The sequence below is a fragment of the Rutidosis leptorrhynchoides genome, chromosome 9 (genome assembly GCF_046630445.1).
Source record: "Rutidosis leptorrhynchoides isolate AG116_Rl617_1_P2 chromosome 9, CSIRO_AGI_Rlap_v1, whole genome shotgun sequence".
NCBI lineage: Eukaryota > Viridiplantae > Streptophyta > Magnoliopsida > Asterales > Asteraceae > Rutidosis > Rutidosis leptorrhynchoides.
The window spans coordinates 82294113-82300335 of NC_092341.1; the positions used below are offsets into that span (position 1 = coordinate 82294113).

Below are 6223 nucleotides of genomic sequence, written 5' to 3' on the forward strand. Positions count from 1 at the left end.
GGTTACCAGGTGTTCACCATATGAATGATTTTTATCTCTATGTATGGGATGTGTATTGAAATATGAAATCTTGTGGTCTATTATTATGATTTGATATATATAGGTTAAACCTATAACTCACCAACATTTTTGTTGATGTTTTAAGCATGTTTATTCTCAGGTGATTATTAAGAGCTTCCGCTGTCGCATACTTAAATAAGGACGAGATTTGGAGTCCATGCTTGTATGATATTGTGTAAAAACTGCATTCAAGAAACTTATTTTGTTGTAACATATTTGTATTGTAAACCATTATGTAATGGTCGTGTGTAAACAGGATATTTTAGATTATCATTATTTGATAATCTATGTAAAGCTTTTTAAACCTTTATTGATGAAATAAAGGTTATGGTTTGTTTTAAAATGAATGCAGTCTTTGAAAAACGTCTCATATAGAGGTCAAAACCTCGCAACGAAATCAATTAATATGGAACGTTTTTAATCAATAAGAACGGGACATTTCAAAACGTCTAAAAATTACAACAGTACGAGTCGCGAAACGTAAAGTACAATATATCTCAGCGTACGAAAGGACGTTAGAAAATCTGAAACAGGGACATGAACCAACTATCAACGCGCGACGCAACGGAGCTAAAATTACAAGTTAACAATGCACAAGAATATAATATAATATAATTAATTATATAAAATTATATATATTATATTATATATTAAATAAATACGCGCAGCCCACGTTTAAAACTCAATGTGAGCTGGAACAGCTGGCCATGCGATCGCATGGCCAGAAGGCATAAAACTCATGCACTCGCATGAGTTACTGTAGTAGGCCAAGTATTATAAAAAGGCAGTTTGCTCGACATTTTAATTACACAATATAATTCAATCTCTCTCACTCTCTACGATATATTTATATATATAATTATAATTTTAATTTTAATTTAAAGTTTAATAATAATAAGGTTATAGTGGCGAATGTTGTAAGTGTGTAAGTCGAAATTCTGTCAGTGTAACGCTACGCTATTATTAATCATTGTAAGTTATTTTCAACCTTTTTAAATTAATGTCTAGTAGCTAAGTTATTATTATGCTTATTTAAATCGAAGTAATCATGATTTTAGGCTAAATATTAAAGACGGGGTTATTGGGCTTTGTACCATAATTGGGGTTTGGACAAAAGACCGACACTTGTAGAAATTAGACTATGGACTATTAATGGGCTTTATATTTGTTTAACTGAATGATAGTTTGTTAATTTAATATAGAGATTTACAATTTGACGTATCTATAAATAACCATATACACTCGATCGGACACAATGGGCGGGATATTTATAAGTACTAATAATCGTTCATTTAACTAGACACGGGAATGGATTAATAGTCAATGGACTCATTAAAACAGGGGTGGATTACATGCAAGGACACTTGGTGTACTTGTTAATAAAGTATTAAAACCTTGGATTGCACACAGTCGATAACCTGGTGTAATCATTAACAATGTATTAAAACCTTATTACAGTTTAAATCCCCAATTAGTTGGAATATTTGACTTCGGGTATAAGGATAATTTGATGAGGACACTCGCACTTTATATTTATGACTGATGGACTGTTATAGACAAAAACCAGATGGACATATCGAATAATCTAGGACAAAGGACAATTAACCCATGGTAATAAACTAAAATCAACACGTCAAACATCATGATTACGGAAGTTTAAATAAGCATAATTCTTTTATTTTATATCTTATCGCACTTTTAATTATCGTACTTTTAAATTATCGCAACTTTTATTTACTGTCATTTTATTTATTGCACTTTAATTTATCGCATTTTAATTATCGTCATTTACTTTACGCTTTAAATTAAGTTATTTTTATTTTTAATATTTTACATTAGGTTTTAATTGTGATTTAAGACATAAAATCGACAAACTGGTCATTAAACGGTAAAACCCCCTTTTTATAATAATAATACTACTTATATATATATTTATATACAAATATAGTTTAAAATAAAATATAGCGTTAAACTTGGCTAGCTCCCTGTGGAACGAACCGAACTTACTAAAAACTACACTACTGTACGATTAGGTACACTGCATATAAGTGTTGTAGCAAGGTTTAGGTATATCCACTTTATAAATAAATAAATAACTTGTGTAAAATTGTATCGTATTTAATAGTATTTCGCAATAAAAATATAACTATTTCGTATACACCTCGCATAACATCAAGTATTTTTGGCGCAGCTGCCGGGGAAAGTCTTAAACGCCGAAGCGAAACGCTATAAAAAATTAGTTTTTAAGATATTTTTGTAAAAATATAATATTTCTTATTTTGTAAAAATATTTTGTTAAAAATACAAAAATATAAAAACATATAAAATATATATATATATATATATATATATATATATATATATATATATATAATTGTGTAAAAAGCAAATATATATTTTATAAAGTATAAATGTATTTTTTTAGATCTTAAAAATATAAGTGTATTTTTAATTACTTATTTTAAATTTTGTAAAATTATAAAGTAAAAAGTAAAATAAATAAAAATACACGTTGAACCTGTCGATTTTGAACCTGCATGTGAACTGAATCTGACCCTCATACGATCGTAGAGAATTCATTTATAAAGCCATGCGACCGCATGGACTAGACTGACAAGTCTGATCATTAGCTGGTACGATTAGGGTTAAGGGTTTTAATTATTATTAATTAATTAGAATTAGGGTTTAATTTAATAATAATTAGTTTTAGTTTTTAATTAAATTGTATTTTTAAGTTCTAATTAGTTTTATTAATTTATTAATTAATACTTTTATAAAATAATAATATAAAAATAATATTTTTATAAAAATAAGTAATTTTATCATTTTTTGTCTCTTTTTATAAATTGTATATTTTTAACGTTTAATTCGTAATTTGTATTTTTTATCGTTTGTAATTAGTTCGTAACTTAGTTTTTGCCATAGTTCCTTTATATTTCTAGATTTTTAGGCTTTGCCGTAAATCCCTTAAGTGCTTTTTCTTTAGATTAAGATTTAGGCGCTTTAGAATTTTACGACGTCGCTTATCGCTTTAAAATTTTACGACGTCGCTTATCGCTTTAGTATTTTATAGATTTTAGTGCCTAATTAAGATATTACAGTTTGGGATATAGAATTCCTTTAAGTTTTAATACCTTTAGACGCAACTTTTAATACTTAGTTTTTAGGCTTTTAAGTTTCGACGCTTTACTCTCTTTTTATTATTTTTCAACCTTTTATTTTTCGACGTTTTTCGACGCGCTCTTTTTCTTTCTTATTTCTCGACGCTCTAGTTTTTACGACATAGAATTTTCTTTATCTTCTTTAAATTTCGACGAAAATTTATTTTAAGTGGTTAAATTGATAGACATCCAAAATTTTCTGGCTCGTAGTAATAGTTGGATTTGTTAGTGGCGAGTTGTGGGCTTCCGATTTAAAGGGTCCTTGCTACCTGTTGCATCTATTGGCTATTCGAAACGTGGACAAAATCAGAAAAGTCTATTAATTTGATAGCTTATATAATTTTTATCTTTATAACTAATAGGATATTCAGTGAATGCACCGAGCAAAACGTTCACCACCTTTCATACGTTCACCACCTGTAACCAGATCAAGACATCTAGCCAATATTGTCACCGTTGATTTTTCTTTAGAATCGTCATCTAGTAGACCAAGTACTCCAATTCAAATTTCCGATAATCTATTTTTTAAACCCGACCTCACAATTGAGAATCCGGAGAATATTCAAGGACAATTCAGAGATCTTGAACCACTAATCATTCCTCCAGAACCATAAATTACTCATCCAGAGATTGTCGAGGAAGAAACCGTTAAATCAGAATCCTCTAGTGATTCGAATTCAACAAATTCAATAATGGAAGTAACGGAACCTCTAAGTATGGAAGACCAAATGAGAGCCACACGTACGGGCCAAGGTCACGCCATTGTTAAGCCAGACATTAATGCGCCAGATTATAAAATCAAAGGACAAATCCTACACATGGTAACTAATCAATGCCAATATAGTGGTACGGTAAAAGAAGATCCAAACGAACATCTTCGAACCTTTAATAGGATTTGTACTCTATTCAAAATCAGAGAAGTTGAGGATGAACAGATTTATCTCATGTTATTTCCCTGGACTTTAAAGGGAGAAGTCAAAGATTGGTTAGAATCGTTACCTGAAGGGGCGATTGACACATGGGATGTTTTAGTTGAGAAATTTCTTAAAAGATTCTTTTCGGCATCCAAAGCCGTGAGACTTCAAGGAGAAATTGTTACTTTCGCGCAAAAGACAAATGAAACATTATATGAGGCGTGGACAAGATTCGGAAAGTTGTTGAGAGGATGTCCTCAGCACAGTTTAGACACTTATCAAATAGTACAAATATTCTACCAAGGTGTCGACGTTGCTACACGAAAATACATCGACATGGCAGCTGGTGGTTCCATTATGAAAAAAACCGCAACTGAAGCTCACAAAATAATTGATAACACAGCCTCCCACTCACGTGAGTGGCACCAGGAAAAAGATATTTTTCCTTCTTCTAAAGCGGCTAGAGCCGATTCTAGCCATGACTTTGATTCCGTTTCCGCAAAAATAGATGCTTTCGAGAGACGAATGGAAAAGATGACTAAAGATATTCACGAAATACGAATCAGTTGTGAGTATTGCGGTGGACCACACTTAACGAAGGATTGTCTCATTGAGCAAACGATGGAACAACGTGAGAATGTTTCCTACATGAACCAAAGGCCGGGAAATAATTATCAAAATAATTATCAACCTCCAAGGCCAAACTTTAATCGAAATCAAAACATTCTTTACAATCCAAATCGACCTAACAATAACTCGTACAACCAACAAAGTCCGAATAACCAACCAACTCAAAATAACACTTCCAATCAACAAAAACCTAGCTTGTATAAACCACCACAACAAACCGAAGAGAAAAAGTCGAATCTAAAAGAAATGATGGCAAAGCTAATGGAATCTCAAACACAATTTATTACATCTCAAACCAAAACAAATGAGAGGTTTGATCAGTCATTAAGAACTCAACAAGCTTCCATTTTGAATCTAGAAAAACACGTAGGTACTCTTGCTAGCATTATGAGTGAGAGGGAACAAGGAAAGCTACCAAGTAATACTGAAGTAAATCCTTGGAATAAGAATGTTAATATGGTATCAAAGAATTCTAAAAAACTAGCATCAGAAGATGGGAAGGTTTTTGATGTGAGTAACAATGAAGAAGTTACAACACCACCACCACCGAAGTATGTAAAGCCAATGGTGGCACCATACAGACCACCCATCCCGTTTCCAAGAAAAGGAGTTGAGTATGAGCAAGTGATAGGTAATAAAGTTTGTGGTACCTCTGGAAAGAAGAAGAAGAATAAGAAAGTGCAAGAAACAAAAATCGTAAAAATAAACCCGGTGAAGACAGTTCCACCAAAATTTCCACCCAGGTTGGGTGATCTGGGTGAATTTACTGTTCTTTGTCTACTTAGTGATTGTGTCATGTATGATGCACTAGCAGATTTAGGTGTGAGTGTGAGTGTTATGCCTCTTTCATTATATAAGAGATTAGGAGTAGGTGAGTTAAGTCCAACAGAGATGAGTGTCCGACTCTTTGATCAAACCATTAGGCACCCAGTTGGAATTGCTGAAAACCTACCCATTCAAGTGAGTAATTTAACCTTTCTAGTCGAATTCATTGTCACTGACATAGAAGAGGACTCAAACATTCCTCTAATTTTAGGTCGACCATTCTTAGCGTCCACCGGGGCGTTATTTGATGTAAGAAACGGTAGAATGAAACTTAGTAATGATAAAAAAAATCGATCACCTTTGTAAGTCGAAAGTTTAAATCTCCACCAACTAAAACCGTAAAACCAACAAAAACGATTGGTAAAAACCATATTGATTTACCAACTCCAACGGTAGTGCTTAACAATAATAAAACGCCTAAGTGTGGGGAAGATGAAGCAACACCTAATGATGACCTGATAACAAAGAACCCCGTTATTGATACGAAATTAAATGACCCCGTTATTAATAGTTCAATGAAGAAACTTATTAAACGGATTCGCGATGCTAGAATTAAGGGGAACTTTAAGTTATGTAACCGGTTAGTATCCAATCTATCGCCTTAAGAAAAGACAAAACTAGTTGAATTTGTGG

General features: G+C 32.1%; 1 non-coding gene across 1 annotated transcript; it reads right to left on the reverse strand.

Annotated features, from left to right (window-relative positions):
- Positions 1–4297: 4297 nt before the first annotated feature.
- Positions 4298–4404, reverse strand: LOC139869548 (small nucleolar RNA R71). The gene has a single exon (XR_011766156.1). It is a non-coding gene; the product is annotated as a small nucleolar RNA R71 (small nucleolar RNA).
- Between the last annotated feature and the right edge of the window lie 1819 nt (positions 4405–6223).